Consider the following 10,568-nt stretch of genomic DNA (forward strand, 5'->3'; position numbering starts at 1 on the left):
CATTGTATGGATATACCTCATTTTATTTATCTGTTCATCAGTTGATGAACAATTGAGTTTTTCCCACTTTTTGGCTATTTTTAATTATACTGTCATGAACATTTGTGTGTAAGTCTTTGTGTAGATGTATATTTTCATTTCTCTTGGGTATGTACCCAGGAATGGAATTGCTGGGTTGTATGGTTTAATAATTTGAGGAACTGCCAAACTTTTCTAATGCAGGTGCACTATTTTATATTCCCACGAGAATCCACTGGAGTTCTGATTTCTCCACATCCTCACCAGCACTTTTTATTACTATCTGACTTTTTGATTATAGCCATGCTAGTGGGCATATGATCTGTTCTTGCAGATAAGTTTAGAATCATTTTATCCCATTGATATTTTTAATGAGATTACTTTGAATTTATGGATCATTTGGACATGTTTTCAGTGGTTAAGACTTACCATTTAAGAATAGCATGCTTTTCCAATTAATAAAGTATTCTTGAATGTTCCTTAGCTTTAGCTTTATTTAGCAGTCCAAATTTAAAGGGTATTAACTATGGAATTTTTTTTTTTTTTGATACAGGGTCTCACTCTGTTGCCCAGGCTGGAGTGCAGTGGTATGATCTCAGCTCACTGCAACCTCTGCCTCTCAGGCTCAAGCTATCCTCCCACCTCAGCCTTCCGGGTACCTGGGGCTACAGGCATGTGCCACCACACCCAGATAATTTTTGTATTTCTTGTAGAGATGGGGTTTTGCCATGTTGCCCAGGCTGGTCTGGAACTCCTGGGCTCAAGCAATCCGCCTGCCTCAGCCTCCTAAAGTGCTTGGATTACAGGTATGAGCCATCAGCCAGTTTTTGTTTTTGTTTTTTTAAATCATTGATTTCCACTATGCTCTACTGAATCCCTTTTCCATCCCCTCATGTTTCAGGTACCTTACATAACTTCCCAGTCATTGTGTTTTAGAAAGTGTGGTATTGTTTAAATTCCAACCTCATTTTGCTCTTCTCCAGAGCAGGTCCAGCTAGTCACTAAGGGGACTTGGAATGGGGAGGAGACAGGTGCGCTCTTCCTTTCCTTCGACTCCAGCTGTTGGGGCTGGAGGGAGGGCGTGAACTGGCAACGTGGTGAATTCTCCCCATGTCTTCCCAGCTTTCTGAGGCCTAGCTCCTCCAGTGAGCTGGGAAGGGAGAAAAGAAGGAAAGGGGACAGTGGTGCTTACCAGCCGGCTACCACTATGGTCCTCTCCTTTGATGGACTCTGCTTTTCTAGCCAGTACTTACTGCTGATGCCTTCTGTGCAGCAGGCGTTGAGTACTCCTCTTTCTGGGGTCCATGTGAGAGTTATTCCAGAGCTCACCCTTCTAGTATCATATGTACACAGTTGTTTTCATGGGAGATTCAGCTCTGTCTGGTCTCTCCTGCCCCCTCCACTCTCTCCAACTGTACCTCCTTTCTCCATCTTGCAATCTCTCTCTGACTTCACTTGTTCTCAGACAGGCCTGGAGAGGCAGGTCAGCAGATTCTTCACACTATCAGACTTTAGACAAGCTAAGGAATTGTCCTTCTCTGCATACTGTATATAGCACAGTTCGATTTATGTAGCATCCTAATCATAGTGTCTGGAAGAATCTTACCAAAATGGTATCGTTATTCCCCTACATGGGGAATTAGGGCTTGATTTTACCTTCTTTATTATAATTATTTTTATTTGATCAAATTACTAGGAAGTATCCTTCACTTCTAAAGAATACAATTTCTCTGTATTAGAAAGAGCAGTCCCAGTGTGATGGCTCACTCCCGTAATCCCTGCACTTTGGGAGCCTGAGATGGGAGGATTGCTTGAGGCCAGGAATTCGAGACCAGCCTGGACAACATAGGCAAGATCTTGTCTCTATAAAAAACTAAAAAAAAAAAAAAAAAAATTAGCCAGGCATGGTGACACACTACTCAGGAGGCTGCCACTACACTCCAGCCTGGATGACAAAGCGAGACCCTGTCTCTGAAAAATAAAAATAACAGTAAACATACATACATAAAAAGATCACGTCCAAATAAAAGAAAAAGATAATATGGTTTTGGTCCCCAAAACTGACATCACATAGGAGATATTGGAACTTTGTGGGTGGGAGCCAAGCACATGCTGGTGCCTCTTCTCTGGGTCACATCTGTACTGGTTGTTTGGATTCTTTGGCAAAAACTGATTATGCAGAGAGAGTAGGATGCCTGACTCGAATTGGGTCAATCAGATTCTTTTTCTTGAAATTAAAAAAAAAATTGCATGAAAACTTATAGTTAAATGCACAGGTCTTAAGTGTACAATTTAGAGTTTTGACAAATATACACATTCATGTAACCGAACCCCAAACAAGATATGGAGTATTTCCATCACCCTAGAATTTTCGTTCATCTCCCCTTCCAGTCAGTCTCCATCCATGATGGCCAACCACTATTCTGATTTCTATCACTATATACTAGTTTGATCTGTTTTTGGACTTCATGTAAATGAAATCATACAGTATATATTCCTTTGTGACTGGCTTTTTTTAACCTAAGAATGTTTTTAGGTTAATCCATATTTTTATGTGAATCAGCAGTTTATTCTTTTTTATTGTTCAGTAATATATCAATGTGTGAATATATTTTCCATTCTCCTGTTGAAGGTCATTTGAGTTCTTTTCAGTTTTGGGCTATTATGAATAAAGCTGCTAAAAACATTTTTAAAACAAGTCTTGTTGTGGACAAGTTTTTGTTGGGGCAGGGATTCAAATAGCTAGGATTGAGATTGTCGGTTTATTGGATAGGTATATATTTAACTTGAGAAGAATCTGCCAAACAGTGCTCCAAAGTTGTGCAATTTTACACTCTCTGCAGCCAAAACGGAGGCTTCCCGTTGTTCTACATTCTTGCCAACATTTGAGGTGTCAGTCATTTTCACTGTAGCCATTCTAGAGGCGGTGAAGTGGAATCTCCTGGTTTTGGTTTCTCTTTCCCTGATGACTAATGATGCACAACTTTCCATGTGCTCATTGGCCATTTGTATACCTTCACTTGTGAAGTGTCTCTCAAGTCATTTGCACATTTATCTCATTGGGTTGTCTTTTTACTGATCAGACATATATATTCTAGATAGAAGTCAGATATATGTATTGATATTTTGAAGCATTTTGTTCAGCAGTAGAAATGCTGGCTGTATGATTCAAGAATAAAAATAGGTATGTAATTGTAACAGGAAGTCTTAAAATGTCACTATTTTGAATAACTAGAATATATATATTAAGAAAAATAATCCCAGGAAATCAAAAATATGTTAGTAATACATTAATTACACATAACAAATTTACAAAATTGTATTACCATATAACAGTAATATGTAGTTCTAAATAAAAATAATCATGCTCACAGATAAAACCAAAAACTGTAAGAGCTTAATTTATTGAAAGGAAATGATTTAAATATCATGAGGGAAATAAAAGGAGATAAGAATTAGTGGAAGACCCTACCATGCTTCTGCTGTTTGGGAAGATGTAATATACAGAGTTAATTCAACAATAACCAAAGTCCCTGAGGGATGGCATATACGAGTTGACAATTCGATTTAAAAATTAGTTGAGGGGATTAAACAGAAATGTAAATATTCCAATAACCATTGAATTATACATTTTAAATGGATGAATCGTATATGTGAATTGTGTCTCAATAAAATGATTATTAAATCATATATGTGAATTATATCTCAAAACGATTATTAAAAAAATAAACAGGGAATTTTTTTTTTTATTTTTGAGACAGAGTTTTGCTCTTGTTGCCCAGGCTGGCGTGCAATGGCACGATCTTGGCTCACTACAAGCTCCGCCTCCCGGGCTCAAGTGATTCTCCTGCCACAGCCTCCCAAGTAGCTGGGATTACAGGCATGCTCCTCCACGCCCAGCTAATTTTGTATTTTTAATAGAGATGGGGTTTCTCCATGTTGGCCAGACTGGTCTCGAACTCCCGACCTTAGGTGATCCTCCCACCTCAGCCTCCCAAAGTGCTGGGATTACAGGCCACTGTGCCCAGCCTAACAGGGGAATATTTTTTAAGTTAAAGCAAAAAAACCAAGGTAAGCCAAGCAAAAAAATATAAAATATAGGATTTTGCTGTTTACAGCGCATTGGGTAAAAAATCTTACTAGGAAACAGTATGTAAAATATTTCATTTTTAGAAAGCCATACATTAAATCAATGGAGAGTGACCAAAAAATTTTAACACTGTTTATCTCAAGGAGCTACAACTATGGTAAATATTTTCCTTAATGAAATGTGGAAACATTTCTGAGAACAGAAATAAGATGAAGATGTCCACTATCATCACTTGTATTCAATACTTTCCTGGTATTCCTAACAAGAGTAACAAGGCAAAAAAGTTGAAATAAAAATACTAAGATTGGAACTGAGATACAAAACTATGTATGTATATTAACAACTCAAAAGAATCCAGAGATAAGTTATTAGAATTAGTGAGTTTAGCATGACTGAATAAATGGTCAAAATAGGAAAACCAATTTTATTTCTGTATACCAGCAAGAGTTAGAAAATAAAAAAAATTTACAACAATATCATTTATGGTAGCATAAAGATTCAAATGTCTGGGGAAAAATTTAATGAAAGATGTCCATGACACTTTAGATATTATTTAGAGAAATGAGAGAAGAGGTAAATAAACGGAAGTATATACCATGTGAACTGATTTGATGACCCAGTATTTTAAACATGTCAATTCTCCCCTGAATTGACTTATAAACTCAATGCCATCCCAATCAAAATCACAATAGGCTTCTTTTTAGGGGAATGAGAGGGACTTAGCAAGCTGATTATAAAATATATATGGAAATGGAAAGTGCCCAAATAACTAAAATGCTCTGGAAGAAGTAGAATCAGATTGAGGACTTACTCAACCACATATTGACTTATGATAAATTAGTAATTAGGACGCGGAGGGGTTAGTATAAAGATAAGCAAATTGACCAACTTAACAGAAGGAGCCCAGAAACAGACCTAAACATACCTGGACCCTTGATTTATTACCTAGGGGGTGCAGCAGACCAGTGGGAAAAAAAGAGTCTTTTTAATAAATGATGCTGGGATAATTGGATACCTTTATGAAATAAAAAAAAGAAACTTGAACTCTATGTAATAACTTATATAAACATGGGTATCAAGTAGATTCTAGATCTACCTGTGAAAGGGAAAATAGTAAAGCTTCTAGAAAATACTATAGGAGAATATATTCATGATCTTAAGGTATGGAAAAACTTCATAAACAGGTTGCAATAAGCACCAATATAAGAGAAAAACTGTTTCATTTGATAACATTAAAATTAACAACTTTGTCAATCAAAAGGAAGTCATAAAGTGAGAGTAGGTTATCCAAAAATATATTAGTAGTTTTTAAAGAACAGAATAGGAAAAAAATATTATAATACATATAATCAAAATGAGATCCACAAATCAATAAGAAAGCCACAAATAACCCAACAGGAAAACAAAACAAAACAAAACAAAAAAAAAAGCATGACCCATGAATAGGCACTTCACAAGGAAGAAATTCAAATGACCTTTAACATACAAAGTTGTTCAATCTCATTAATCATCAAAGAAGTACACGTTAAATCCACAAGGAAATACCTGTATGTCCTGGAAAGAATGGCTAAAATTAAAAAGCCTGACAATACCAAGTGTTGCCAAGGACACGGAGCTGTGGGAATTCTTATACACTCTCAATTGCCAGTGAAAATGTAAACTGGCACATCTACCTTGGAGAACAGTATAGCTTTATCTACTAAATTTGAAGATACGCAAATCCGTCAACTCCATTCTAATGTTATATTCCTCCAAAATGCATGCACATTTGCACCAAGATACATATGCAGGAATATTCATAGCAGTGTTATTTGTGATAGCCTCAAATAAAAACAATCCCAAAATCCATTAACAGTAGAATGAATAAACAGCAAAGTATCAAGCAATATTACACAGCAATGGACATGAATAAACTGCATACACGCAAAAAGAATGACTCTCAAAATGTAATGTCGAATGAAGGAAGCTAAACACAAAATACTTCCTTTTTGATGCCTTACATATATGAAGAAATTACATATATATGTGTGTGTGTATATATACAGTGTGTGTATATATATACACATATACATATATATTAAAATAGGAAAACCAATTTTATTTCTGTATACCAGCAAGAGTTAGAAAATAAAAAAAATTTAAAACAATATCATTTATGGTAGCATAAAAATTCAAATGTCTGGGAAAAATTTAATGAAAGATGTCCACGACACTTTAAATATTATTTAGAGAAATGAGAGACGAGGTAAACAAACGGAAGTATATACCGTGTGAACTGATTAGATGACCCAGTATTTTAAAGATGTCAGTTCTCCCCTGAATTGATTTATAAACTCAACGCAACCCCGGGCGCGGTGGCTCACGCCTGTAATCCCAGCACTTTGGGAGGCCGAGGCGGGCAGATCACGAGGTCAGGAGATCGAGACCATTCTGGCTAACACGGTGAAACCCCGTCTCTACTAAAAAAAAAAAAAAAAAAAAAAAAAATTAGCCGGGCATGGTGGTGGGCGCCTGTAGTCCCAGCTACTCGGGAGGCTGAGGCAGGAGAATGGCGCGAACCCGGGAGGCGGAGCTTGCAGTGAGCCGAGATCGCGCCACTGCACTCCAGCCTGGGCGACAGAGCAAGACTCTGTCTCAAAACAAACAAACAAACTCAATGCAATCCCAATCAAAATCACAATAGGCTTCATATATACATATACATAGATATATACATAGATATATACACACATACATAGATATATGCGTATATATACACATATACATATATACATATACATACGTATATATACACACACACATACATAAAGTTACATGGTTAGGTGGTAAAAGCAGTGTTTGCCATAAAAATCAGGTCGTTGGTTATTTTGGCGAGAAGGGAGCGGTAGTGCTTGGGAGGGGACACAAGGGAAGGTTTTGGGACGGCCGTTATACCAGTTGTCAATGTATGGCCTCACACCTCCAAAGTCATCCTTTAACATCTGCTCTGTGGTCACAGCCAGAATCCCCTTCCGCGGCTCCCTTCGCGGCGGGGAGGATGCTGAACAGTAGAGGGCGCTGGAGACTCGCTGCGGGAGGCTGGCGCTCGGGTCTTGCTGCGGGCCCCAGGCCACCGATCGCGCTCAGCCCGCGCCACACGCCCGCACGTGCGGCCGCTCCGCCACCTCGCGGCCCGACCTGACCTGTCAGTCACGTCCCCACGGCTCTCCTAGCGGGGACCCCGCCGTGTCCAGGCCCCGTCCCCACAGTGCCCAGACCCCTGAAAGTTTGTCAGTCAGCACCCTGATGCCAGCCGATTCTCAAAAAAAGCCAGGGGGATCCAACCAGATCATTTGCCAGACGGTACTGCAGCAATGGAGATGAACAGATAATTCACACAGAAAGAAGGATGGGAGCGAGAGACGTGTGAGGGGTAGGGAGGGCGGAAGGAAGGTCTAAGGGAAGGAGCGGAGTGGGGAGGGAGGAAGGCAGGCAGGAATGGAATGAAAGAAGGGAGGAAGGACTCGTTGAATGCACAGCCTCCCCGGTGCTGCACCGGCAGGAGCGGCTGTCACAGGCACGGGGCCCCCAACAGACCCTCCCAGGCTGCGGGAATGTTGTGGCCGTGCAGGGCGTCTCTGTCTTTCTTTTTTGAGGTCCCTGGCAATATGTGATAACGATACCATTTTTAGACATCTGGAATCTGATTTAAATTCTAGTTCCATCACCTTCTAGCTGTGGGGCCCAGAGAAACAGCACATCCTCCAGGATCCTCCCTTCTGTCTTGTCCACACGTGGGGAAGGCTACTTGGGGCGGGGGGTGGGGGTGAGGGCGCGGGGTCGGGGCGGCTTTGCAGATTTACCAAGCTGATGTACGAAGACCTACTACAGCTGTAAGGGCTAGCTCCTTTCTCCCACTCTGGCAGTCACTCCACTTTGAGAAACATACCTCTTGAAATAAAGCTACAAGTGGAGAGGGGCAGGTGATTTGGGCAAATAATTCCATACTAAATATTAGGACAAAACATACTAGGCAAATATCACAATCCGGCTTCACAGTGGCATACTAAATTCAACCAAGAAATATACCCATGATGTTGAAAGAACCAGGCTTATGGAATGTAAACAACAAACTATTTTATTCTTGTTTTCTATTTACCAATTCAAACCTGCTTGGCAGGTCACTCCTCCCTGCCCCTGGGATAAAATCTAGGGCATGTTCTGTGACTTTGTGGATCACGAAATTCATATGATTTTTGGATCATTCTTAGTTAACCAAAAATTTCTCCTGTAACTTCTAGCTATAAAAACAGGCTCTGTTCAGCATTTAAAATGTCCAATCCCGTGTAGGAGTCTAAACTTCGGATTTCATTTTAAGTTTAAGCTTCCTCTTGATTCCTCCCCCAAGCCTGGACCAGGCTTGCATTTGGCTCTGGGCATTGGGCGGTAGCAGTGTTTCCTCTTCATTTTTCACTTTCGCTTCTCCCTCACCAACTAGCTTGCAGGGATTTCTGATCACTTAGTAGAGTCTAGAGGCATAAGGGAAGGAGGTCACCAAGGGGCAGGCCAGGCTTTATGTGAATAGTCACCCTGTTCACAGTAGAGGTCCCCTTCTACTGCAGACATCTTCCCTATGGTTCCTGTGACCCAGGTTTGTCTCAGAGTGGGGTTAGCACACAGTACCATCTCCATCCCCTTTAAAGGTGTTTATTACATTTTTCTGGAAATGGAGGTCTGGAAATTATATTTCCTGGACAGTCTTACGAGCAGGGTTCCAGATTGATTCTGCCAAATGGGAGGCACTCAGGTGAGACTAGAAAGCAGAAAGATGGTTTAAAAAATCATTGTTTTCTTCCTTTGACTCTGAACTTACGAAAGCAGGATGCTCGAGACTCCTGCAGTAATTTGGGCAAAGATTTCCACAGTGCAAAATAGACAAAACATAATGCAAATAGCTGTACAAATGACAGGCCATCATCATCATGGAATGTCAGTTTGGCAACAATGGCATGGAGGCCCAAAAGCAGCTGTGCTGCAGGGGGTTCCTCCTTGGTGACTGGATGGGCACAGCCAAGCACAGGCTCCTGAAGATCCCAGCTCTAGGAAACATCAGCATGGTTCATTGCATCGTCCACCCGAATTCTTCACCCCTCCCTGTGGCTGTGTGTCCACCCGAATTCTTCACCCCTCCCTGTGGCTGTGTCCATTGCCCTGTAGCGCTGCAGTTCCCTTCAGGAAAAAGGCATCATTTATTTCTCCACCCCTTGATTTGGAGCTTGGCTATGTGACTTGCTTTGTCCAATGGGATATTGGATGACACAACATAAGCAGAGACACAGATGCGCGTCTGCACAATGCAGCTTGCCTTTTTATGCTTCTACCTTCACCATGAAAAGAGCTTTCCCTGGGGGTAGCAGCTGTCCCTGCAGCCTGTGTTCAGAATGCACGAATGTGAGGAGCCAAGCCCAGCCAGACCCACAGCTTGAAAGTGAGTTGCCAGGCCCGGCGCAGTGGTTCACACCTGTAATCCCAGCACTTTGGGAGGCCAAGGCAGGCAGATCACCTGAGGTCTGGAGTTCGAGACCATCCTGACCAACAAGGAGAAACCCTGTCTCTACTAAAAAGTACAAAATTAGGCCCTGCGCATTGGCTCACGCCTGTAATCTCAGCACTTTCGGAGGCTGAGGCAGGCAGATCACCTGAGGTCAGGAGTTCGAGACCAGCCTGGCCAACATGGAGAAACCCCGTTTCTACTAAAAATACAAAAGTAGCTGAGCGTGGTGACACATGCCTGTAATCCCAGCTACTTGGGAGGCTGAGGCAGGAGAATCACTTGAACCCAGGAGGCAGAGGTTGCAGTGAGCCAAGATTGCGCCATTGCACTCCAGCCTAGGCAACAAGAGTAAAACTCCATCTCAAGAAAGAAAGGAAAGAAATGAAAGAAAGACAAAATTAGCCGGGCGTGGTAGCGCAGGCCTGTAGTCCCAGCTACTCGGAAGGCTGAGGCAGGAGAATCACTTGAACCTGGGAGGCAGAGGTTGCAGTGAACTGAGATTGTGCCATTGCACTCCAGCCTGGGCAACAAGAGTGAAACTCTGTCTACAAAAAAAAAAAAAAAAAAGTGAGTTACCTACCCTAGATCAGACCACCTCCAGTCAACCCACAGATGTGTTAGAAATGAGTGCTCATTTAAGTATGGCATTGACATGTTGTGATTAGTTGTTATGCACCATTATAGCAAAAAATAGTACACTGATACAAGTTCCCTTGTTGGCTTCACCAGCCTTCCCAAGAATTGTTTAATCCCATTCCCTGTATACAATCACTCTCTGCCGAGAATCCTTTCTCTGAGAAAAGAGTTCTGAGAAAAGAATTTTTTTTTCTGCTTGAGGCAGACCAACGCTCATGCCAAGAATAACTGGAAAAGCTGAATAAAACACAGAAAATCTTTTTAAAAAGTTTTTGGAAAGCTTCGCAGTTA

The sequence above is a fragment of the Macaca nemestrina genome, chromosome 9 (assembly GCF_043159975.1).
Source record: "Macaca nemestrina isolate mMacNem1 chromosome 9, mMacNem.hap1, whole genome shotgun sequence".
Lineage (NCBI taxonomy): Eukaryota > Metazoa > Chordata > Mammalia > Primates > Cercopithecidae > Macaca > Macaca nemestrina.